This window comes from Chrysemys picta, chromosome 7, assembly GCF_011386835.1.
Source record: "Chrysemys picta bellii isolate R12L10 chromosome 7, ASM1138683v2, whole genome shotgun sequence".
NCBI classification, from domain to species: Eukaryota; Metazoa; Chordata; order Testudines; family Emydidae; genus Chrysemys; species Chrysemys picta.
Genome location: NC_088797.1, coordinates 31,780,332 through 31,805,243, shown reverse-complemented (window position 1 = coordinate 31,805,243; position 24,912 = coordinate 31,780,332). Strand labels below are relative to the sequence as shown.

Sequence of the window (24,912 nt, the reverse complement as noted above, 5' to 3'; positions counted from 1 at the left end):
GGGAGATGGGCAGGGCAGACAAACAAACTGAAGCTGGGGAAGGGCAAAAGGCTGTAAGGGGCAAATGGGGCAGGCAGCAAGAGGCAAAGCTGGGGGGCCTGTTGCAGAGGGGAAGGGGTCAGTCTGGGGTGGGTACGTGCACCCACAAGTGCTTGCGCAAAGTCAATGTTCGGGCTGGCAGCTGCTGCTGCAGACCCAAATGGTGGAAATGGGCGTGGCAGGCCAGGCAAGCAGCTGAGTCCTAGAGGCAGGAGCTGAGGCTGATGGTAAGTGGCCAGGGGGGAGGGGGGATACAGATGGACCAGGCTACACCCCCTGTGACCCCACAAACCCAGTCTAAGCCCCCCATCACAAGAGCACAGTTCAAGAGTTACTCAGTCAATGGTCCCCTCCACAGTGGTCTCCAGAGTCCTGTGTGCTCCCCTAGGTGCCAATGGTCCTGTTAATCCTCTTTCTCCTCCAGGCTCCAGCAGCTCCAGGACCCCTGGTGGCCAGGCAGAAAGGACCCCTCACAGGTGGTAGTGGGGTCCTGGCTTCTCCCTCCAGAGGTGGGGAGAGGAGGGGCTGGGCAGCAAGGCCCCCCCATCCCTCACTCAGCAGTGGCAGTAGCAGTCCAGGAAAGGAGCACTCCAGACAGCAGTAATAGCCAAGGAAGAGAGAGAGAGGGAAGAAGAGCTCCAACCAGCAGGGCAGCCTGAAGATACTGAGCACTCCCTGAAGGGTTAAAAACAGCCCTGGAGAGGACAGTGGCTGGGGAAAGGGTGATTGGGGAAGCAGCCTCAGCTGGGGCCATGCCACAGTCAGGCCGCAGCTGGCCCTATAAAAGGGCTGCTAGGCGGTGTTCAAGAGTTTCTCTCTAGCTGTTGAGGGAGATAGGTCTGGCTGATGGGAGCTGAGCAGGGCATCTAAAGTGGAGCAGGGCTGGGGAGCTCCAGCCTGGAGCCACTCCCCCCCCCCCCCGGCTACAGGCCTTGTTAAAGGCCGAGAAGGTACAGGGGTTGCAGAGAGGACAGCCCAAGGGTAGGCAGAGTCAGCAGGTCCAAGCCCTCCTTGCTGATGATGAGTAGCAATTATACTGCAGTCTGCCCCAGTGAGCAGGGGCTAGATGGTGACTGGCAGTAGCCCAAGACTGAGGTGAGGTGGGGATAGGGGGTTGGGGATTCCCTGGGGAGGGGAGACCCAGTGAGAGTGTGAGATACTGCAGGGGGTAGAACCCCAAGCGAAGGGGCACTGGGTTCTGGGAGGGACATGGGGGCCAGCGGCAAGTGAGACACGGGCTTGCAGAGGGTGATCTGGAGGCTGGTGAGCTAATTCCCTAGACAACCAGTAGGAGGTGCTGTGGCGGTGAGTCATCGCCTTGCTATAAGCTCCCATTCATCTCAGCAATGGGTTATCTCAGATGTTCCATGGAGGATAATTTAAACAGTCTTTCAGGCTCAAAGCAAGGCACAATCAAGCTCCTTTATATGGTGAAAATGGCTGCAGGCAATCGGACTTCCACCTAAGACACTAAGCCATGTGGCTAGGCCAATGTTAACCCATACAGATGAATAGGGCTCTCCCTGGTTGCAAAGGAGGCAGCTAGGCTGTGTATGTTGGAGGCAGGACGCCAGGAGAAGCAGTTCTGAGTGTGACCCAGGGGAGGGTTTTTTGGGCACAGAGTTTGCAGAGCAGGTGGGGAGCAGGGGCAGATGTGGGGATTCAGGAGCAAGGAAACTGCCTGCTGCTGTTAGTGTTCAGGGAAACGGTACCTTGTAAATGAACAAGGTTTCACCAAATAATTGACCTGACTTGTATCATCCATTCCTCATGCTAACAGAAACAACCCTGCAAGGCACTGAACATTGGATAATGCTTGGGCCAAAAGAGCAACCATAGAGAAGGGAAGAGCAGGGCTCCTGTAATCATTCAAACAAACTGCATTTTACTGCAGCTGAATGCAAGGTGACACATCTAGCAGCAAGGAAGGAAGACCACCCCTACAGAATGGGGGCCTGTGTCCGGGAAAGCAGTGGTGACTCTGAAAAGGAGCTGGGGTGGACAAACAACTCAACATGAGCTCGCAGTTGAATGCGGGTACAAAAATGGCTCTTGTGTTCCTTGGCTGTAGAAACGGGAGCAGTGAGGAAGAGCAAGGGGATGATTTTATCTCTGTGTATAGCACTGGTGAGACCAATACTGGAATGCTGCGTCCAATTCTGGGGAGTGCTTTTTAAAAAGGACGCTGAAAAATTGGAGAGGGTGCAGAAAAGAGCCAGAGAAATTATTCAAGGGCTCAAGAAAATGCCTGAATACTCAGGCTGTTTAGATCAAGAGGTGAGTCTATGACAGTGTAAAGCACCTTCATGGGAGGAAAATACCAGGTACTAAAGGGATGCTGGGGATGCTTTCAGCCCAGTTCCAGGTGGAGTTTAAACATAGCAGAGAAAGGCAGAACAGGAACCAAAGGCTGGAAGCTGAAGCCAGACCAACTCCAGTTAGAAATAAGACACCTTTATTTCACAGTGAGGATGATTCACTATTGGATCAAACTCTCAAGGGAAGGGGTGGATTTTCCATCTTCTGATGTCTTCAAACCAAGGCTGGATGCCTTCCTGTAAGAGCTTTAGCCAAACCCAAGTCATTGGGCTCAGTGCAGGGGTATCTAGGTGACATTCTCTGACCTGTAGGCCTTTCACAGCCCAAGGCCTGGTCTACACTATGACTTTAATTCGGATTTAGCAGCGTTAAATCGAATTAACCCTGCACCCGTCCACACAACAAAGCCATTTATTTCGAAATAAAGGGCTCTTAAAATCAATTTCTGTACTCCACCCCGACGAGCGGAGTAGCGCCAAAATGGATATTGTCATTTCGAATTAGGGTTAGTGTGGCCGCAGTTCGATGGTATTGGCCTCCGGGAGCTGTCCCACAGTGCACCATTGTGACCGCTCTGGACAGCAATCTGAACTCGGATGCACTGGGCAGGTAGACAGGAAAAGGCCCGCGAATATTTGAATTTCATTTCATGTTTGCCCAGCGTGGAGAGCACAAGTGACCACAGATAGCTCAGCTCATCAGCACAGGTAACCATACAGGCCGATAATCAAAAAAGCGCACCAGCATGGACAGTACGGGAGGTACTGGATCTGATCGTTATATGGGGAGAGGATTCAGTGCTAGCAGAACTTTGTTCGAAAAGACGAAATGCCAAAACTTTTGAAAAAATATCCAAGGGCATGATGGAGAGATGCCACAATAGGGACTCAGATCAGTGCCGCGTGAAAGTCAAGGAGCTCAGACAAGCCTTTCAAAAAACAAAGGAGGCAAACGGTCGCTCCAGATCAGAGCCGCGTACATGCCGCTTCTACGCCGAGCTGCATGCAGTTCTAAGGGGGGCCACCACCACTACCCCACCTCTGACCGTGGATTCCGAGGCGGGGATAATCTCATCAGCTACACCTGAGGATTCTGCGGACGGGGAAGAAGAGGAGGAGGAGGAGGAGGACGAGCTTGCGGAGAGCACCCAGGACTCCGTTCTCCCCAACAGCCAGGATCTTTTTCTCAGCCTGACTGAAGTACCCTTCCAAGCCAGTATCCAAGACCATGACCCCATGGAAGGGACCTCCGGTGAGTTTACCTTTTAAAATATAAAACTTGTTTTAAAAGCAAGCGTTTTTTAATGATTACTTGGGATGCATTGGCGGCCAGTACAACTACTGGAAAAGTCTGTTAACGTGTCTGGGGATGGAGCGGAAATCCTCCAGGGACATCTCCATGAAGCTCTCCTGGAGGTACTCCAAAAGCCTTTGCAGAAGGTTTCTGGGCAGGGCCGCCTTATTCCATCCTCCATGGTAAGACACTTTACCACGCCATGCTAGTAGCAAGTAATCTGATATCATTGCATGACAAAGCCTGGCAGCATATGGTCCCAGTGTTTGCTGGCATTCAAGCAACATCCGTTCTTTATCTCGCTGTGTTATCCTCAGGAGAGTGATATTGTTCATGATAACCTGGTTGAAATATGGGAATTTAATTAAGGGGAAAGAGGTGGCCGTTCCTACTGGGCTGTTTGCCTGTGGCTGAAAAGAAATCCTTCCCTGCAGTTAGCCAAGCGGTAGGGGGCGGGGTCCATTGGTGCTGAGCTTTTCGCTTTTGGCTAGCAGGGATCTTCCCTGATACCAGCCATGTGGTGGGGGGAGGGGTAAAGCGATCATCCCAGAGAATTGGATGGGCGGGGGGTTAGTTTGGTTTCTGCTGCTGCACGTTAACACGAAAACCGCAGCACTCAGCGGGCTTTGCTTGGTATGGGAAAGGAGGGGGCTGCTTTTATGAAGGTTGCAGAAGCCGAAAGACAATGGCTTACCATGGCCGCATGCAAGCCAAATTCTGTTGCCCGGCCCTGCATCTGATCTCTAACGCCAAAGCTGCAGGCACTCAATATTAAGATACAAAATGCGACCTTGTACTGAAATCACACGTGCTATGTAATGTGAATAGTGTTGTTCACCATGAAAGAGTATAAGCATTGTTCTGTAAAATGTATCATTTTAAAAACTTCTCTCCTTTTTTTCAACCCTCCCTCCAGCAGCTGCAAATTTTTCAAGCCTCCCTCCTCCGTCCCGAAGGCTATCTCAGATAAGGTGGCGGAGAAAGAGGACGCAAGACGAGATGTTCATGGAAATAATGGAATTCACCCGCAATGAAAGAGCTCATTTTGAATGAGTGGAAGGACACGGTATCTAAATTTAGGAAAGATGCCAGTGAACGTGAGGTCATGAGGGACGCTCGAGATGAGTGGTGGCAGGCTGCAATGCTGGGGCTGCTGCGTGATCAAACGGACATGTTCCGGCATCTGGTGGAGCTTCAGGAATGGCAGCAGGATAACAGACAGCCGCTGTATAACCTCCCTCCCCACTGACCATGTTCCATATCCTTCTCACCCAGATGTGTAAGAATGTGGGGGGGGGGGAGGCTCCGGGCACCCTCCCACTCCACCCCAGTGGACAGCCCAACCAAAAGGCTGTCATTATATTGAATTTTTTCAGTGGCCTTTTACTTCCCTCTTGTCCTCCTCCCAAACCCCACCCAGGCTACCTTGTCTGTTCTCTCCCTATGTTTATAATCAATTAATAAAGAATACATGATTTTTAAATGATAGTTACTTTATTTCCTTTGAAAGCAAGCTGGGGGAAGGGGGAGGGTGGGTTCCTTACAGAGAATGAGTCAATAAAGGGGGCGGGTTTTCATGAAGGAGAAACAAACAGAAATTTCACACTGTAGCCTGGCCAGTTATGAAACTGGTTTTCAAAGCTTCTCTGATGCACGGCGCTTCCTGGTGTGCTCTTCTAATCGCCCTGGTGTCTGGCTGCGTGTAATCAGCAGCCAGGCGATTTGCCTCAGCCTCCCACCCCGCCATAAAGGTCTCCCCCTTACTTTCACAGAGATTGTGCAGCACACAGCAAGCAGAAATAACAATGGGTATATTGGTTTGGCTGAGGTCTGACCGAGTCAGTAACGATCGCCAGCAACCTTTTAAATGGCCAAATGCACATTCTACCACCATTCTGCACTTGCTCAGCCTGTAGTTGAACAGCTCCTGCCTCCTGTCCAGGCTGCCTGTGTATGGCTTCATGAGCCATGGCATTAAGGGGTAGGCTGGGTCCCCAAGAATAACTATTGGCATTTCAACATCCCCAACGGTTATTTTCTGGTCCGGGAAGTAAGTCCCTTGCTGCAGCCGTTTAAACGGAAAAGTGTTCCTGAAGACGCGAGCGTCATGAACCCTTCCCGGCCAGCCCATGTTCATGTTGGTGAAACGTCCCTTGTGATCCACAAGTGCTTGCAGCACCATTGAAAAGTACCCCTTGTGGTTTATGTACTGGGTACTCTGGTGCTCCGGTGCCAAGATAGGGATATGGGTTCCATCTATCGCCCCACCACAGTTAGGGAATCCCATTGCAGCAAAGCCATCCACTATGACCTGCACATTTCCCAGAGTCACTACCTTTCATAGCAGCACCTCAGTGATTGCTTTGGCTACTTGCATCACAGCAGCCCCCACAGTAGATTTGCCCACTCCAAATTGATTCCCGACTGACCGGTAGCTGTCTGGCATTGCAAGCTTCCACAGGGCTATCGCCACTCGCTTCTCAACTGTGAGGGCTGCTCTCATCTTGGTATTCTGGCGCTTCAGGGCAGGGGAAAGCAAGTCACAAAGTTCCATGAAAGTGCCCTTATGCATGCGAAAGTTTCGCAGCCACTGGGAATTGTCTCACACCTGCAACACTATGCGGTCCCACCAGTCTGTGCTTGTTTCCCAGGCCCAGAATCGGCGTTCCACGGCTATAACCTGCCCCATTAACAGCATGAGCTCCAAAGCACGGGGTCCCGCGGTTTGATAGAATTCCATGTCCATATCCTGATCACTCTCGCCGCTGCGCTGCTGTAGCCTACTCCTCGCCACCTGGTTTTGCAGGTTCTGGTTCAGCATAAACTACACGATAACGCACGAGGTTTTTACAATGTTCATGACTGCTGTCTTGAGCTGAGCGTGCTCCATGCTTGCCGTGGTATGGCGTCTGGACTGTTCACTCAGGAAAAAGGCACGAAACAGTTGTCTGCCATTGCTTCCCTGGAGGGGGGGGAGGATATACCCAGAACCACCCGCAACAATGTTTTTGGCCCCATCAGGCATTGGGATCTCAACCCAGAATTCCAATAGGTGGAGGAGACTGCAGGAACTATGGGATAGCTACCCACAGTGCAATGCTCCAGAAATCGACACTAGCCCCGGTACATGGACGCACACCACCGAATTAATGTGCTTAGTGTGTCCGCATACATTCGACTTTATACAATCTGTTTAAAATTTCAAATTATATAAATTCGTATTAATCCCGTAGTGTAGACATACCCCAAGTCACAAGGCGTTGTTAACTCAACGGCTCATACTAGCAGTCACAGACCCCTCAACCCTATTTCTGGGAGAGCAGTCATCCATTCATGTGGAATGACATGGGGTTATTTTCTGTGCTCCATTGGGCTGTGTGGGGCAAGGGGGACTGCAAGTTGGGATTCCTGGCTCTGGGAGGGGAGTGGGGTCTAGTGGGTGAGAGCGGGGGGAGGGAGCAGGGAGTCAGGACTCCCGGCTTCTATTCCTAGCTCTGGAAGGGTTGTGGGGTCTAGTGGGGAGAGCAGGTGGGGCTGGGAGTCTGGACTCCTGAGTTCTATTCCTGGCTCTCGGAGGTGAGTAGGGGTCTAGTGACTAAAGCATGGGGCCTGGGAGTCAGGGTTACTGGGTTTTATTCCCAGATGTGGCTGGGGAGGAGGGTCTCATGGGTAGAGCGGGGGAACTGGGAGTCAGGACTCTTGGGTTCTATTGCCAGCTCTGGGAATAGAGTGAAATGGAGTCTGGTGGGTTAGCGATGCATAGCGGGGACCTGGCGTCAAGGCTCTTGGGTTCTGTTCCCATCACTACAAGGGGTTTACGATCTAACAGTGGAAATGGGAGGGTCTGAGAGTCTGGATTTCTGGGTTCTATTGCCTATTTGGGGAGGAAATAGTATAGTCTAGTGCAGAGGTCAGCAACCTTTCAGGAGTGGTGTGCCAAGTCTTCATTTATTCACTCTAATTTCATGTGCCAGTAATACATTTTAATGTTTTTAGAAGGTCTAAAATGTTTAAGAAGCTTCATTTAAAATTAAATTAAAATGCAGAGCCCCCCGGACCGGTGGCCAGGACTGGGCAGTGAGAGTGCCACTGAAAATCAGCTTGCGTGCCACCTTCGGCACACGTGCCATAGGTTGCCTACCCCTGGTCTAGTGATCAGAGCAGGGGATTGGAAACTCAGATGCTTGGGTTTTGTTCCAAACACCGGAAGGAGTGTTAGCTTGTGATTAGAATAGTAGTAGAGTATTGATAGCTGGGAGTCTTGGGTTCTGTTCCCAACTCTGGGAAGGGAGTGGCGTCTAGTGGTAGTGGTGGTAGTGGCGGGGGTGCTGTGAGTCAGGACTCTGGGGCTCTATCCTTAGCTCTGTCACTGACTTTCCATCCATAACCTCGGTCATGTTGCTCTGTGCCTTACTTTGTTATTCTGTAGCACGGGTACAATAATATTCACCTAACTTCCATGAGGGTGTGAGGCTTGGTTAAGCAATACACAAAAAGCCCTTTGAGAGCACAGAGAAGAGCAGAGTATGATTGTATGGGATGGCTGTGTTCCCTCCAGCACCTCAGAGACTGAGGATGTAACCAGAACCAGCGTCTGTACTTGAACCCTGAGCCTAGCTTCCAAAGAATGCAGAACCTGCCTTCAAGAAGAACACTGCCAAGTGCAACAGAAACTGTTTATTTGCCACAGCATTTCACATAGGTATTTTCTTTGTACAGTAAATAGATGCTTTTGCCCCAGGTCTAGGTGGAGTTTAAACCCTACATGGATCCGGATGAGCCACATTTTGATCCTCTTAACTGGATTTTTTTTTTAACATGAAAATGTGCATTTTATTAACACAAAGCATGGGGACAAGGAGACACATTCTCAAATCCAACCAAGGCAGCTGAGTTAGGGTCTGTCTATGCTGCAGTCAGAGGCTGCAATTGCAACTGGAGCAGACATACCCCAGCTCGTTTTCATCTCGCTAGCTTGGCTCCCAGAACAGTGAAGCTGCAGCAGCACATGCTTCAGGATGGGCTAGCCCTGTGACTAATGACCCAGGGGTCCAGACAGGCTTGTACAGCCTGTGCTGAAGTATTGCTCTGGTACCTGAGCTAGCGAGAGTAAAGCTAACTCAGGTATGACTGCTCAAGCTGTAGTCACCCCTTCAGTCGTGATTTATACTGGTGTAATTGAGTGGTCTGGTGGTTCAAACTAAGCATCAGGATTCTTGGGTTCCATTCCCAGTTCTGTGAGGGAAGTAGGGTCTAGTGGTTAGAGCTGTAGGGGCTGAGAATCAGGACTCCTGGGTTTGGTTACCAGTTCTAGAAGGAATGGAGTCTAGTGTGTCTGAGCAGCAGGAATGAGGGTCAGGACTTCTGAGTTCTGTTCCCAGCTCTGGAATGGGAGGGGAGGTTAGAGTGTGTTTGTGCTGCGGGGGTTGGGAGTCAGGACTCCCGACTCTGAGGGCAGTGAAATGTAGTGGGCTAGGGCAGGGGAAACTGAGAATCAGGACTCCTGGGTTCCCTTCCCTGTTTTCAAAACTGAACAAAGGAAATATCCTTTCTGGCATGATGGTGTTAGATGGTGGAACTCACTGATACAGGGTGACATTGAGGCCACAACTTAGCAAGATTCAAAGGGGAACTGGACAGCTCTATAGGTAACAGGAATATCAATAATACAACAAAGAGTTTTAAAAGGCATATAAACCTCATGCTTCCGGCCTTAAGCCAATCTGTGACTAGCGGAGCTGTGTGGAATTTGTCAGCCGAAACTGTTTTGGGATGAAAAATGCAGATTTGGTGACACTGCAATGGTTCATGATTTCATGCTGGTTTTGCTGAATCGTTCGTTTCTGGGAGGGAAATCCCAAAGAAGTCTAAATGTTTTGATTTTTCGATTTGAAACAACTTTGTTTAGAAATTTCCTTGAATTGTTTTTTTATACTAAAAAGTTTAAATGCAATTTGCAATCAAAGCAAAATGTTTAGTTTGAAACCAATTTTTTACTCTTTTTGATTTGCTGAAAATTTTGAACAATTTCATTTTCAGCCAAAACGTGGTTTTCCCTTGATTTTTCGAAATTGCTAGTGAGCTGAAAAATCAATTTCCCCCCCAACTTTAATGACTGTTCGAGATCAGGATGAGACTTAATGGTGGGGTGATTATTTCATATCTGCCCACTGCAGATTTCTTACACCTTCCTCTAAGGCATCTATTGTTGACCACTGTCAGAGAGACTACATGGACCTTGGCTGTGATCAGTCCAGCAGTTCCTATATTCTGACACTATTTGCTGAGCTCTTGGGTATCATATGTTGGATCCCAGCAGAGTGCAACACCGGGTTTAGAACTACATGGAGGATCTAAATAGAGTAATTGATTCATGTCTCCCACCTTGCACAGCAGCAGGTCCCATGGTATAAATTCCTGCTGTGATTTGGAGGTCAACATGCTGTTTGAAGAGGTTGATTCCCTGCATTAAGTGCAAAATTCAACCCCTATGGAGTTGTCACTGATGCCTGCATAGTACTTCTGGCATGATTAAAACAGTAAAAGAGATAGGGTGGACTCTTCAGAAGTGCCTAAGCCCCCAGTTTCAAAAGTGATTGGGAGCCACATTTTCCAAGGTATTTAGGTGCCAAGAGATTCCGATAAGTGCCCAGTGGGATTTTCAGAAGTGCTCAGGTAGATGAGGCACTTAACTCTCATGAGAGTGGCTAAGTCACTGGTGAAAATGGAACGTAGGCTCCTAAGGAACATAGGCACTTTTGAAAATTGTACCCATAACCCCTACAACAGTTGCTCATTTTTCTTTCCTTAACTGGCTTTCTTGGCTGGGTCTGGCATGGTGGGTTTCAGAAGGATCTTCATTTGTTGTTCTTCATCTCTCAGATGCCTGGGCCTCAATGAAAAAGAATATCAGTAAATATTAACATTTATACAAGCATCAAGAGTCGTACTTGGCTTAAAACGTGTTTGGACCTAATGGGGCCAGATCCCACCTGGTGTAAATCAGCCATAGCTACACTGGAGTCAATGGGATCAGATTATCTATCTAATCTATCTAAATGACTGGAGGATAGCTAATGTGATGCCAATTTTTAAAAAGGGCTCCAGAGGTGACCCTGGCAACTACAGGCTGATAAGCCTCACTTCAGTTCCGGGCAAATTGGTTGAAACTATCATAAAGAACAAACTTGTCAGATACATAGCTGAACATAATTTGTTTGGAAATAGTCAACATGGTTTTTGTAAAGGGAAATCATGCCTCACCAATCTACTAGAATTCTTTGAGGGGTCAACAAGCATGCAGACAAAGGAGATCCAGTGGATATAGTGTATTTAGATTTTCAGAAAGCCTTTGACAAGATCCCTCATCACAGGCTCTTAAGCAAAATAAGCAGTCATGGGATAAGAGAGAAGGTTGTCTCATGGATTGGTAACTGGTTAAAAGATAGGAAACAAAAGGTAGGAATAAATGGTCAGTTCTCAGAATGGAGAGAGGTAAATAGTGGGGTCCCCCAAGGGTCTGTTCTAGGATCAGTCCTATTTAACCTATTCATAAACAATCTGGAAAAAGGGGTAAACAGTGAGGGGGCAAAATTTGCAGATAATACAAAACTACTCAAGATAGTTAAGTCCCAGGCAGACTGCGAAACACTATACAAGGATCTCAGAAAACTGGGAGACTGGGCAACAAAATGGAAAATTAAATTTAATGTTGATAAATGCAAAGTAATGCACATTGTAAAACATAATCCTAACTGTACATATACAAAGATAGGGTCTAAATTAGTTGTTACCCCTCAAAGAAGTGATCTTGGAGTCCTTGTGGATAGTTCTCTGAAATCATCCACTCAATGTGCAGTGGCATTCAAAAAAGCGAACAGAATGTTGGGAATCATCAAGAAAGGGATAGATAATAAGATAGAAAATATCATATTGCCTCTGTATAAATCCATGGTACGCCGACACCTTGAATACTGTGTCCAGATGTGGTCGCCCCATCTGAAAAAAGATTGGAATTGGAAAAAGTTCAGAAAAGGGCAACAAAAATGATTAGGAGTATAGAAGGGCTTCCGTATGAGGAGAGATTAATAAGACTGGGAATTTTCAGCTTGGGAAAGAGGTGACTAAGGGGGGATATGATAGAGGTCTATAAAATCATGAGTGGTATAGAGAAAATAAATAAGGAATTGTTATTTACTCCTTCTCATAATACAAGAACAAGGGGCCACCAAATGAAATTAATAGGTAGCAGGTTTAAAACAAACACAAGAAGGTATTTTTTCACAAAACGCACTGTCAACCTCTGGAACTCCTTGTCAGAGGGTGCTGTGAAGGCCAATACTATAACAGGGTTCAAAAGGGAGCTAGATAGATTCATTTAAGATAGGTGCATCAATGGCTATTAGCCAGGATGGGCAAGAATGGTGTCCCTAGCCTGTGTTTGCCAGAAGCTGGGATTGGGTGACAGGGCATGGATCACTTGATAACCTGTCTGTTCATTCCCTTTGGGGCACCTTCTATTGGCCACTGTCAGAGGACAGGATACTGGGCTTGATGGACCTTTGGTCTTACCCAGTATGGCCATTCTTCTCTATCTATCTAATCATGCATATCATTTCTTGTTTGTGCAATCTCTCTCTCTCTCTCTCTCTCTCTCTCTCTCTCTCTCTCTCAGTGGACCCATGTCTATATCACATAGCCCCCACAAGGTGCATCATGGCTACTGTTCTTGCCTCCCAATAGAGTCTACTAACCTTGTCTTCACCTCCTCTATGGTCTCAGGCAATGGCACGTTGAGTGTCTCGGGCAGGAAGGTCGCCGCAATGCCGGAGATGATTGGGGCAGCTCCATAAATGATCAGTGGCAGGAAGGGAATGTATTCCTCCAACATCTTCACCAATGGGGCAATGATGCTGCCCAGACACATCATGGTGTTGCTCAAACCCATGCCGGTCTGCCTGTGAATTTGAAATCATAACAAACAGAGCTATTAGCATAAGCCACAATGATGAGAAAAATCTGGGCTAAGGAGCTCACAGGCAATAAGCCAAGCAGTACCTCTCAGCCAGGCCCTGTGGACTAGTAGAGTGACTAGGGAATCAGGACACCTGGGTTCTTTTCCTCGCTCTGCCTCTGACCCACTGTGTAACCTTAGGCAAGTCCCTTCCTCTCTCCATTCATCTTTTTCTCCTCACACCCTCAGTCTGTCTTGTCTATTAGGATTGTGAAGAGCAGAGACTGCTGTCACTATGTATCTGGGCAGCACCTGACACAATGGGGCCCTAATCTCAATTTGGGTCTGTGCAGTGCCTTCTACAGTGGGAGCACTGATCTCACTCGGGATCTGTGGAGTGCCTGGTACAATGGGGACGTGATCTCAGTCAGATCAACTGTGCAGCAGTTGGCACCATGGGGCTCTGGGGTGGTCTCTAGGTGCTAACGTAACAAATGGGATCTTTCCTGGGGGTAGGTTACCCCACAAGTGCAGGGTTTCTTGCAGCTGGGACTGGGTTAGCTAGATCTTTGATCTGATGTGGCAATTCCTAATTCCTAGAAGGGCAATTTTGGGTGGCTAGACTGAGACGTCTCAGAGGGCCCTCACTTTTCAGATGGCACATCCTCAGCAATTGCAGAGAATCAGGCCCAGTTGGGGTGTCCTAACGTGAGGATCCCTTGAGGTGCCCAAAATCACCAGTAGAGCTGGTCGGGAAATTGTTTTCCTGTCCCATGATACATTTTGAGATTTCAAATATTTTTCCCATTCTGAATCAGGACCAACTATTGAAATTTCAAAAAATTTTGTGAATTCAACAGTATAAAAAAAATCTTGGTTTTGGTCCCTCACATCATTTCAACTCAATTTTGACCATTATAAATTTGTACAAAAAAGGGTTGTTTTTTAATACAGATTCCAAAACACAAAGTTCTTTCCAACCAGAAAAAACTGAAATTTTCGTTTTGGAAATGTAATTTCCAACCTTCCCAGTATTTTTTCTAATTTACACTTTCCCATGAAAAGCTTGGGCTTTGATTAAATAGCTTTTTCCGTCAGAAAAATACATTTTGATGAAAAGTTCCCAACCAACTCTAATCACTAGTCACTTGGCTCTGGTCTTTTGCTGTTCCACGGGGCTGCATGTGACGTTTGAGCTGCACTCTCTGAGTTTTTTCTACATACCTAATCACTGTGGGGTACAGCTCACTCGTGTAGAGGTAGACACAGTTAAAGGAGGCAGCAAGACAGCCTTTTCAAACGACAGCCAGAACGGTGCGCAGGGTCTTCAGATCTTGGGAGAAGCACACAGCAGAGGAGGGTTAAGCAGGTGGAAAAAGGCTGAAATGCTCAAGAAGGGTCAGGAGTCAGTGGGATGTATCCCAGCCCCTGGTGCCGATGGGGCTAGATCCGCAGCTGGTGTAAAACAGCATAGCTGCACTGGAATCAATGGGGCCAGATCCCCAGCTGCTCCATTAAAGCCAAAAGGGGCAAGAAATCAATGGAGCTGGGCTAATTGACACCAGCTGAGGGTCTGTGCCTCAGTTTGCCATCTAGAAATAAGAGTGATAGTCCTTTCTGTGTTGTGTCTATTTAGATTGTGAGCTCTTTGGGGCAGGGCCTCTCTCTCCCTTTAGGTCTGTGCAGTACTCGGCACAATGGTACCCTGATGTCATCTGGGGTCCTTGCAGGACCTCACCCAATGATCAAATACTAATAACCATCTACCCAGCTTTGTTTGTGAAACTGGGTCAGTCACCCATCCCAGACAGCGCCTCATCCACTTCGCAACCATCTTGCAATAGGCCAGCCTGGATCAGGCTGAATATGTCTCTCAGGTTGCTTCATGGGGAAGTGCCATGGCAACTGGTGTCGTAAACACGTGTCAGCTGCTTCAATCCGTGGCAGCAGCAGGTGGTTCTGTACCCTGGAGTACCTCAGCCACAGAACACAGCTGTGACGTATCCGTGGGCTTGAGACCCATTAGCCCTTATGGATCAGGTCTCCTGGCTCTTCTCTCTCCCCTGCAGCTGACCATATCAGCCAGGCTTTGGACCTTTGGTAGGACAAAGGCTTGAACACTTCCGGATCGAACCCTGAAAATCCAGGACACTAAGTAACCACCTTGTGGCACAAAGATGTTGGCTAGGATAGAGAGTCCAGCCAGGATGAGGGTCAAGGCCTGTGTGAACCGGCGCCCGATGAAGCTGATTGTGAAGACGGAGATGAACTTTGCTGGGAAATCAACAGCTCCAAAGACCAGCTGGATCAAGAAGATATTGACACCAAAATTCTGCAGGTCCATGGCCAACCCATAATAGGCAAAGCTGGTGGAGAACCTGGGATGAAGCAGACAGGTATTGATGCATAGAGAGTCCTTATCATTGAGTTTATTTGTTACACGCATGTTCCCTTTCAGCAATAGGCCCTGCAAAAGTGGGTAGACTTCATTAGTGGGTAGACTGCACTGTTTTCTGTTCATGGCTGTGAGAGGGGATTAGGGTCTAGTGAGTTAGACTGGGGAGCAGCTGGGAGCCAGAACTCCTGAGTTCTATTTCCAGCTTTGGAAGAAGTGGGGCCTAGTGGTTAGAGCAAGAGGGGACTTTGCTCTGTTGTTAACTCTCAGAGGAATGGGGGCCAATAGCTAGAACAGGACACACTAGGCACCAAGGATTCCTGGGTTCTTTTCCCAGCTCTGCACATGGAATGTGTCCTAGGACTAGGAATAGGTGACTATAGGAGCCAGGACTCCTGAGTCCTATTCCTGCTTCTGGGTAGAATCACCTCCTGATGGTTTTCTCTACATGCTGTCTCCCAGGTGGGATTTACTGAAGTCTAGCTATAACATACTGAATTGTGATCTAGTGGGATATTCAATCAAGGTGAAATTGACTGTCACTGACATGCCATGGGATGTCAGTAGAGCTTAGTAGAGCTGAGCAAAATTTTTCATCTAAAACTTTTTTCAGCACAAAGTGCAGACTCAATGACATCCAAATGTTTAGGGAATTCATGTCCCTTTGGCTGAATTGTTTCAGATAAAAAAAAAAGCCCCACAAAACAAAAACAAAACAAAACAAAACAAAAATCTAAATGTTTTCAGTTTTGGATCAAAATGAATGTTTGTCTCAAACATTTCTTTAATTTTATTTTAAAAAATCTTAAAATATTTAAAATCAAAACAAAATGTTTCACTTGATTTTTTTTCAACTTTTTGATTAGTCAAAAATTAAGAAAAAAATTGTTTTCTGTTCAACGCAAAATGATTTTTTGTACTGATTTTTCGGAATTGCCTGCGGGTAAGAAAATCCTTTATTTTCCTCAGTGAATAGTCGTGCCTGGTTTACTTGCTACTGGCTGCTTCATATCATCGTCTCAGCTTCCTCTTTGTGCAAGCACAAGAGCCGACTAACCATACAAAGCAGAGGCAGAAGCAGACCCGGCGTACGACAGGGGTCCGCACCAGGTCGATGAAGGTATAGCTGCTCTTTGCAGAGGCTGTTTCTTTCTGCATGTTGGATCTCAAGACCTGGGAAGAGAGGAGAATTCTGGATAATGGCATGGGGCCTCCATGGTGGGAAAGGCCTGGAAACAGAGCAGGGGAATGGGAGGGAATGAGATTCTGGATCATCCAGTGGTGCCAAAATTCTAGTTTCAGAGGAGGCCTCAGTCTAGACAAAATAATGTATATGTGTGGGAAGGGATGGATCGATGGATAGAGAGAAGGGTTTGCATGGGGATGGATGGATAGTTGGATGGATAGAAGCATTTGTATGGGATTGATGGATAGAGAGGTGTCTGCGGGAGATGAAAGATAGATGGAGATGAATAGAGAGATTATGTGTATGAGTATATGTTTATAAAAGATGGATACATAGATGGCTGGATAGGCGGTTATGTATGTATGACTGTAGGTAGAGAGATTGATAGAAGATACCTTGTAGGTATGGGAATCCCATTGTACGAGAAAGAAGTCAGACCATGGTGAGAATACCATTGCTCAGGGAACACTAAAGCCAGTTGCGCCACCGGTGTACATGTGCAGAGTCCCCATGAAATGAGTGCAACCAGACTGATTTATATCTGCTTGTCTTGCGTGCCTATATCGGCCGCTGGAGTTGGTGGGAGCTCTCAGGCTCTCTGAGATCCAGTCTTACCTCTGTGTTAAGTTTGTCTCCTTCTTCCTTCTTCCGGTTTATCCTGGCCACTCTCTGGAGCTGCTTCACTGCCTCGTCGGGTCTGCCGGCTATTACCAGCCAGCGGGCAGACTCCACGAACCACCTGGGAAGCAGAAGATATGAAAACACACCTGCACAGAACACGCGCATTGCTCTTGTTGAACTGCGATCAGCCCCACTGGAGCACAGTGCTGTTCTTCTACACTAGGGGCAGTGCCCAAAGCCAGTGCAGGGTACAAGCAGTGACAGAGGCAGCAGGGAGCATGTCATGGAATAGCCTCCGTGGAACCTGCATTCTCTGGTCTATCTCCTCCCCCCGCTACCTGCAGCCCCCTAGTGACAGCCAAGTGTTACTGCAACTTGAGCCTCCATTCCCACCAGGAGACTGCCCAGTGGCAGCAGGTGGTACTGCACCTTGCCATGCATCAGGAAGGAAGGATGGTGATAGGGTGATAGCCGAGACCTGGCTTCAATTCCCTGCTCCCCTGCAGACTTCTTGTGTGACCGTTGCTAGTCACTTAGTCTGTCTCTGTGTCTGAATCCCCGCATCTGTACAATAGGATAATAGCACTGCTCTCCCTCAGAAGGGTGTTGTGGTTACAGCTGGTTGGCACTGTTCTGCTCAAATATTTGTCCACTGAAAAATGCGGGTTTGTTCAAACTGAAACTGTTTGCAGGGAAAGGTTGGTTTCAATGAACCTCTTGATTTTAAAAAAAAAAGAACGTTTCAAAATTTGTCCTGTGTCAAAATTAAAAGTTTCAACAATTTTGTTTCAAAATTTTTGATCATTTACACTAAAAAAAAGGGTAAAAAATAAACAAGCTCCAGATCAAAAAGAAAAATTTCAAAATTATCAAAAGGAAACATTTAAACTGACCCAACCGGAATATTTTTTCAGATGATCAATTCACAAAAGTTTTCCTGGTTTTGACTTTTGGCCAGATTCAGGATGGGAAAACTTTTCAAAGTCTCAAAGACTCTCATGTTTGTTGCCAGCCAGCTCTAGCTGTGAGGATAAATATATTAAACACTGTGATGTGCCTAGATATTATGGTGATGGGTGCTAGATAAATACCCATTATAGGTCAGTTCCTCATATTACCCAGCAGTGACATTATGGGTGGAGTAGAGTCCTCTTTGCTTTCACTGGAAATTTTTCACAATATTTTAAATTTTCTTCAACAGAACAAAAGTTTTCATTTTTCTTCCATTTTGGAAGGGTTTTTAATTTTTTTTTATTTCCTCTCTTTTATTTCCTTTTGCTTTCATGTTTTCACTTGAAAATGGGGGGAAGTGGGGAAAATATGGCTCCAAAACATTGAAAAGAAAATTTTTGTTGTGTCAAAAAATTAACAAACTTAGAAAGAAATGGTTATTTTTCAGGAAACCCGCCCCTCCCCCCCAAATCCTGAAAACTAAAATAAAATGTTTGCTTTCATTGCAAATTTTTGAAGGAATTTTGGGCGGGGGAGCCATTTTTCATGGAAAACAAATTTAAGACATCAAATCTTCAACTCTCTCTATTCATACGTTATCCGCTTAGTCTTGCCATTTCCCTGGTTTGCTGAAACAATTCTAGGTATGAAACTCCACAGCTTTCATCGTTCTTTTTTCATTATTTGCATTACCGTAATGCCCTGAAGATCCAGTCATGGGGCAGAACCCCATTGTCCCAGGCACTGAACAAAAACACAGTCGCTGCCTCAAACAGCTTATAATCTAAGGACAAAACAAGCAACAAATGGATACAGACAAAAGAGCACAAGAAAACAGTGAGACAGTACTGGTCAGCATGATAGGCAATGATCTCTGCACACGAGCACCCTAACCTTCGTCAGTTTTTTTTTTAAGCCACACAGCAAAGGAGAGTTTGAAGAAGGATTTGAAGACGGACAATGAGGTACCTTTTCTGATGTTTACAGGGGAACTCCTCCCAGGTATGAGGGGCAGCATGATAGAATGCACAAACGTGCTTGCTTGAAAATTTAGGAAGCGGGCAACGGAGGCAGGCATCATGGACCAGTCGGAGTTGGGAGTCAGCATTGACAAGCAACAAAAAGTTGATACAGACAGGAGAGCACAAGGAAACAGTGAAACAATATTGGTTAGCATGATAGGCAGTGGTCTCTGCACACCAGCAGCCTAACTGTCATCAGGTTTTTTTGTAAGCCACACAGCAAGGGAGAGTTAGAAGAAGGACAACGAGGTACCTTTGCTGATGTTTACAGGGGAACTCCTCCCAGGTATGAGGGGCAGATGATGGAATGCACTAAGGTGCTTGTTTGAAAATTTAACAAGCGGGCAATGGAAGCAGGCATCCTGGGCCAATCGGAGTTGGGAGTCGGCATGGTGCTAGTGAATGACAGATGGGATAGGTATGGTGCAGTAGGGCGTGAACAGCTTTGAAAGTGAAGATGAGTAGTTTATGTATGATGTGATGAAGAATGGCGAGCCAGTGGAGAGCTGCAAAGAGAGAGGTGACATGGACAAAGCGATGAGACAGGGGAATGATCTTTGCAGTAGTGTTTTGAATGGATGTAAGTGGAGGAAGATTGCATTTGCCAAGGCCGGAGAAGGGGATGTTGCAGTAATCGAAACGCAAGATTATGAGAACCAGGATAAGAGATTTGTTTATTCTACTTGCTTAACATTTGTCTCATTCGTGCATCCAGTGAGAAAAGCAGGATGGAAGGGGTATGGATCAGAAAGGATAAGGGTGAGCTAACCTACCAGGAGTAGATGAAGCAGATGAAATAGGGCAAAGACACCACAAGCTGCAGCCAGCGCCAATTGGGGATGACGTAAGCCACCCCAGCCAGAATGCACTGCCCGATTGTATAGCAGTATCCATACATGGTGACCACAATGGCCCGTGTGTGCGTGGGTGTCCATTCCACAGCTGGGGAGAGACACACACAAAGGGAAAATAATCTCTCTGTCCTTGGGATGATGACCTCTAGTGCTGAGAACAAGCACGAGTGGAGGCAGCAGGAACATGTACAAACAGCCTTCCCCTGGCTCTTTGAGGCTGAGATGAAATAACTCCCTAGAACCTGCATTCCCCGATCCATGCCTCCTTCCCCTGCTAGTTGCATCACACCTAGTGGTAGTAGGTGGTACTGCACCCTGCTGGAGGCGCTCCATTCCCCCTCGCCATGGCAGCAGCCAGTACTGCGCCCTGCAGGGTTGCAGCAGCTCTAACACCCCACAATGGGACACTTATGCACCCTGAAGTACATCAGCCACAATACACAGCTGTTATGTAATTGAATAAGCTGAGTCCCATTAGCCTGTGATACCCAACTGCCCCTGGGTCCTTCAGTTCCTAGAGGACCAGTATACATTAAATAGTGCAAGGGACTTTCTAGTAATGAGGAGGGCATTCTGTAGCTCCTGGCTGACGCACATGGCCTGTGCCTGTTCTGTAGAAGATGTATTGTGGAATCTCTGTTCTGTTATGAATTATCATCATCTGATGATGGCACTCCACTCTAAATAGCTTCCATTCCATTCTTGGGGACCTGCATTCTATTGGAAGCTGACATGTTTTGTGGCTCTCAGGCAGGGGCTGAGCACACAAATAGGTTTAGGAAACCCACGTCCTGGCTCCGAAGGACCTGGGAGAGAGGGAGACTGCCACCCGCAGGTTGGGTGGCAGGGGGGATGCAGGCCCACCCACTCCACTGCGTCCCAGCCCGGGGCCCTAACAGCGGCAGAAGACCTGTTGCTGCATCAGTGGGGATTCTGACTGCAACACACTGACATTGGCTCTGGGTGTGCTGCAGCCAGACTAGGGTCGGCTGCCCCCGGGCTACTTCCTACCTCCCCCTCTAGAGGTACCTGCGTCTGGACAGAGTCTTCCCAGGAGTCAAGCACCATGGGCTCCTCTGGGTACCCGGCGGGCGGTAGGCTTGGCAGCTCCTCTGGATAACTTGCCACAGACGAGTTTACCAGCTTCTCCGGGGTCTGGTCAGCATCTGGCCAGTCCTCGGGTCAGCCGCAAACTGCAGGAGTCTCCCAACTGGGAGCTAGGCCACAGGCGTCTGGCTTCTCCAGTGGCCGGGCCTCTAGTGAACTCTGGGCAGTGCTTCTATATCGTGATGCCCACTTTTCCCAACCTAGTGCTAAAAATTTCCCAAATCTGGTGGAAAAATTCCAAGATAAAGCTTTTTACAGTGCTTCTATATCCTGGGAACTTTCCCAAAACTTGGGAATTTGTGAGTAAAATGTTTCAACTTGGGAAATTGGGAATTTTCATTCAAAACATTTTACTCAAAAATTCCCAGTTTTTGGGAAATTTCCCAAGATATAGAAGCACTGGCTCTGGGGTTGGGCTTTTGTACTTCCTGTCCTGCACCCTGACCTCTAGGGGGTGGGCGCAAGCTCCACTGGCTTCGCCCACTTTGGCTTCCAGAGGGGCTCGTCCCACTCTGGGGCGGCTGGGAACCAGGCCGCCTCACTACAGGGACCTGCATGCTATTGGAAGCTGCCCTGTTTTGTGGCATCTCCTGTGCTCTGGCGCTGCAGAAGCACACGGAGGTGGGATTGTTCCAGAGAACTCAGTTCTCGTTTAGGTACCACATTTTCAGACAGGCCCAGGTTTCAAGGTGCAAAATACCTCCTAAATAACGTGCTCAGGTCTTCGTCAGCTGAGGCAATTGGTGTCCAAAGGGAGCTGCTGAGTGCTTTGGTAAATCCAGGTTGGAATGGGACCTAGGACTTTTGGAAAATCTAGCTCCCGATTTTTGGTGCTGAGACCTTGGACATCCCACCCATGCGGTGTGTGCTTCTGGTCTCTGTGCTCCCACCACAGAGTAATTTATCAGAAGCGGGAACAAGGCACCTCCGTCCATCCCCAGTAACCAGCTCATCTTGTGTCTGGGATGGCAGGTGCCAGACACACTTACACAGAGAGACACCGTTCATCAGAATGCCCGAGAAGGCCATTCCGGTCAGGAAACAGAAGATGCAGTAGGCAGTGAAGCTGGGTGAGAAGGCAGTGCTGGTGCCCGTGACAGCCATCTGCAAGTAGCACCAGATCAAGGGAGACCTGCGGCCAAACCTGAACCAAAAAACCAAGAGAACAGGTGAGGGAAACCCAGGATACTGAGGCAAGTGTGTTCAGAGTAGGAGTTAAATCTGGTGCAAGGAACTATTGGTGCCATTGACTGGCATGGCTCCCTGGCTTGGGGAATGGGCAAAGAGGCAGGAGGCCCCAGTTCTAAAACCAGCTCTGTGGCATGTGACAAAAGGTTATTGATGAAAATACTTCATGTCAGCCGTGCTGTAGCTGCTAATGATGAGACCTGCAGGGCTGGATTAAGGCAATCTAGGGCCCTGGCAGTAGGGTTATCCCCTGGCTGGTATTTGACTGTTAGAAAAAATGCAATCTTGATTTAAAAATCTCCAGGGCTGGGGAATCCACCACAGTCCTTGTTCCAATGGTTAATTCTTTTTGCTGTTAGAAATTTGAACCTTATTTCCAGTCTGAATTTGTCTAGCTTCAATTTCCAGCCACTGGCTCTTGTTAGACCTTTGTCTGCTAGATGCAAAAGCTTCTTATCAGATTGCTGATCCCCATGTAGGTACCGATATAGAGAGCCCCATGTTTTTTGCAAATGTGAAATAATATGAAATAAAGCTAAAAACTCACCCTGCAGTGGAAGCTCCTGTCCTGTGGAGCTCAGGCTGGTTCCCCACTCTGAATGGGGGGGGCTCCCGGCCAAACCTGAAGAGCACTGCGACTCCGTGTGCCAGGCCACAACACCCTGAGTCGAGAGCCAGGCCCAGCCGCACCGCACAGGACCCCAGGACCCGCTTCTGCAGGGTGAGTGCAGGGCAGGCTCAGGGGTGCACTCACCTCCCCCAAAGCCTCCCAACCCCTGGTGGCAGGATTCAGCCCCTCTCTAGGGCCTCCAAACCCCAAGGCAAGACCCGATCCCCTGCATAGATAATATTAACAAAACAAAAATAACAAGAAATTCCCCAAAAAATAAAATAAACAATTATTAAAAGAATTCAAGAGGCTCCACTTACAGACTGTGATCAAGTCACCCCTTAACCTTTGCTTTCTAGATTGAGCTCCTGGAGTCTCTCACTGTAAGGCACATTTTCCAAGCCTTTACTCATTCTCGTGGGTCTTCTCTGACCCCTCTCCAACCTACCAACATCCTTCTGGGATTGTGGACACCGGAACTGAACACAGGATTCCAGTATCAGTTGCACCAGTGCCAAATACAGAGATACCATAACTTCTCTCCTCCTGCTCGAGATTCCTGATTGCCCCAGGAGCCAGCCTTGCTCGGCTTCATAACGACATTGCTCTCACCTGTCTGACAGACCTCCAAAGATGATGCCTCCCACCAGGACCCCAGCCATGTAGATGGACTGAGCCATCTGCTTCAACTGCCGGTAGTCACACACCAGGTCCTACTGTAAGGGAGAAAGAAAATGAAGCTGGGCTTGTGGTTAAGGCCCCAAACTGGGACTCAGAAGATCTGGATTTGATTCCTGGCTTAAGCTGATATTTTCAGAACCGTTAATGGCATTTAGACAGCCAGTTCCCATAGCAATCAGTTGAGGTCTGTACAGTGCCCAGTGCAATGGGGCCCTGATTGGAGCTGGGGTCCATGCAGTATCCGGCACAAGGGTTCCCCAGTCTGAGCTGGGCTCTGTGCAGTGCCAGAATGGGTCCTTTAGATGTTAATGTAGGATCAAATATAATGATCCCACGTGAGGCGGATGGTTTTGAATGGAGTGAGCGTTCAAGAGACTGGGACCTCTACTCCTAGCTCTGACACTGACCTTGGGCAAGTGATACTGCCTCGCTGTGCCTAAGTTTCCCCCAGTTGTGAGATGGGATAATAAGATTTAGTCACTATTGTAAAGCTCTTTGAGATCTAGGGGAGAGCAGGGCTAGCTCTTGACATCAGTCACAGTTCCTTTAATGTGGATTAGTGGATTGTGTCCAGTTTAATTGAGAGGAAACTGACTGCACAATAGACGGGGGAATTCCCACCCCAGCCAGTGCAACCACAGCTTCCTCCTACTCGTACACTGAAGGAATCAAGCCTCTGTGAAGCGTAAAGGCCGTGTCCTGCTTTCCTTTACACCTGTGCAATGGCAGCCACTTGAAGCTGCGTGGATTGAAGTCGCCTGGGGGGCCAGAATGTAACTGAGAACAGCACGTGGCCCTGGATGAAATTCTGCACTGACTTAGGCTGAAACCAAGCCGATGTCAATAGACATGCAGGGGCTGTAGCTTGGTGCAAATTTTAATCAGATACTAGGAAGAGGAGGATTGATAGATAGATACTCTGACCCACTCTGCCAAGAGGACAATGAAACTTACTTTCAAAAATCTATGAAAAGGCATGATTCTAACAAAAATATTTTCAACTCATCCACCCCATGGTTTCAGTATCCTTTTCCCAGCCGGTTACCTGCACTGCAGCAGGTCTTGCTCTCACGTACCTCTGTAATGATGGTGCTGGTGAAAATACTCTTGTCGTACACCCACCCATCAGCGCAGGGTTCAGTCTCCAGCTCGGTTAGGTTTGTGATTGTGGCATTGGAGTCTAGGAGCTGCCACTGCATGGTGACAAAGCGGTGACACTTCTCTGGCTGCTGGTTGCTGTCCATGGGGACGGAGACCCTGAGGAGGTCCTTGGCAGCGAGCTTTCCGGTGAGATTGGTGTAAGGACTGTTGTTGTTGATGTTAATATGGACATGGCAGTGGTGCTCAGAAGTGGCAGCAGTGAAGTTCTGCAGGAGGTTATGGCTGGCCAGCATGAAAAGTGGGATAGCCAGTAAGATCGCATAGATGATTTGGAAGCGACCTATACCCCCGACGTGGTCCAAGAGCTCGGCAAAACTCATGGTGCCGGATTGGAAGATTCAGCACTAACCGTCTGGGTTAAGCAAAAACGATGGGGCTCGAATAATGGATGTTACCTGAATAGGTCGATTACTTGTAAAAATTAAACGTTGTGCGATGAAAATATGTACACAGAAAGACGTTAATTTGAATCCAGCTTGTATTCCACTTCACAACTTCAAAGACAGCTATAAAGCGCAGCATTTCTTACAAA

The 24,912-nt window shown here is 47.8% G+C and overlaps 1 pseudogene; it reads right to left on the bottom strand.

The window, feature by feature from the left end:
* Nucleotides 1-14,633: 14,633 nt before the first annotated feature.
* Nucleotides 14,634-24,700, bottom strand: LOC101933043 (solute carrier family 22 member 6-B-like; annotated as a pseudogene).
* Nucleotides 24,701-24,912: the final 212 nt, after the last annotated feature.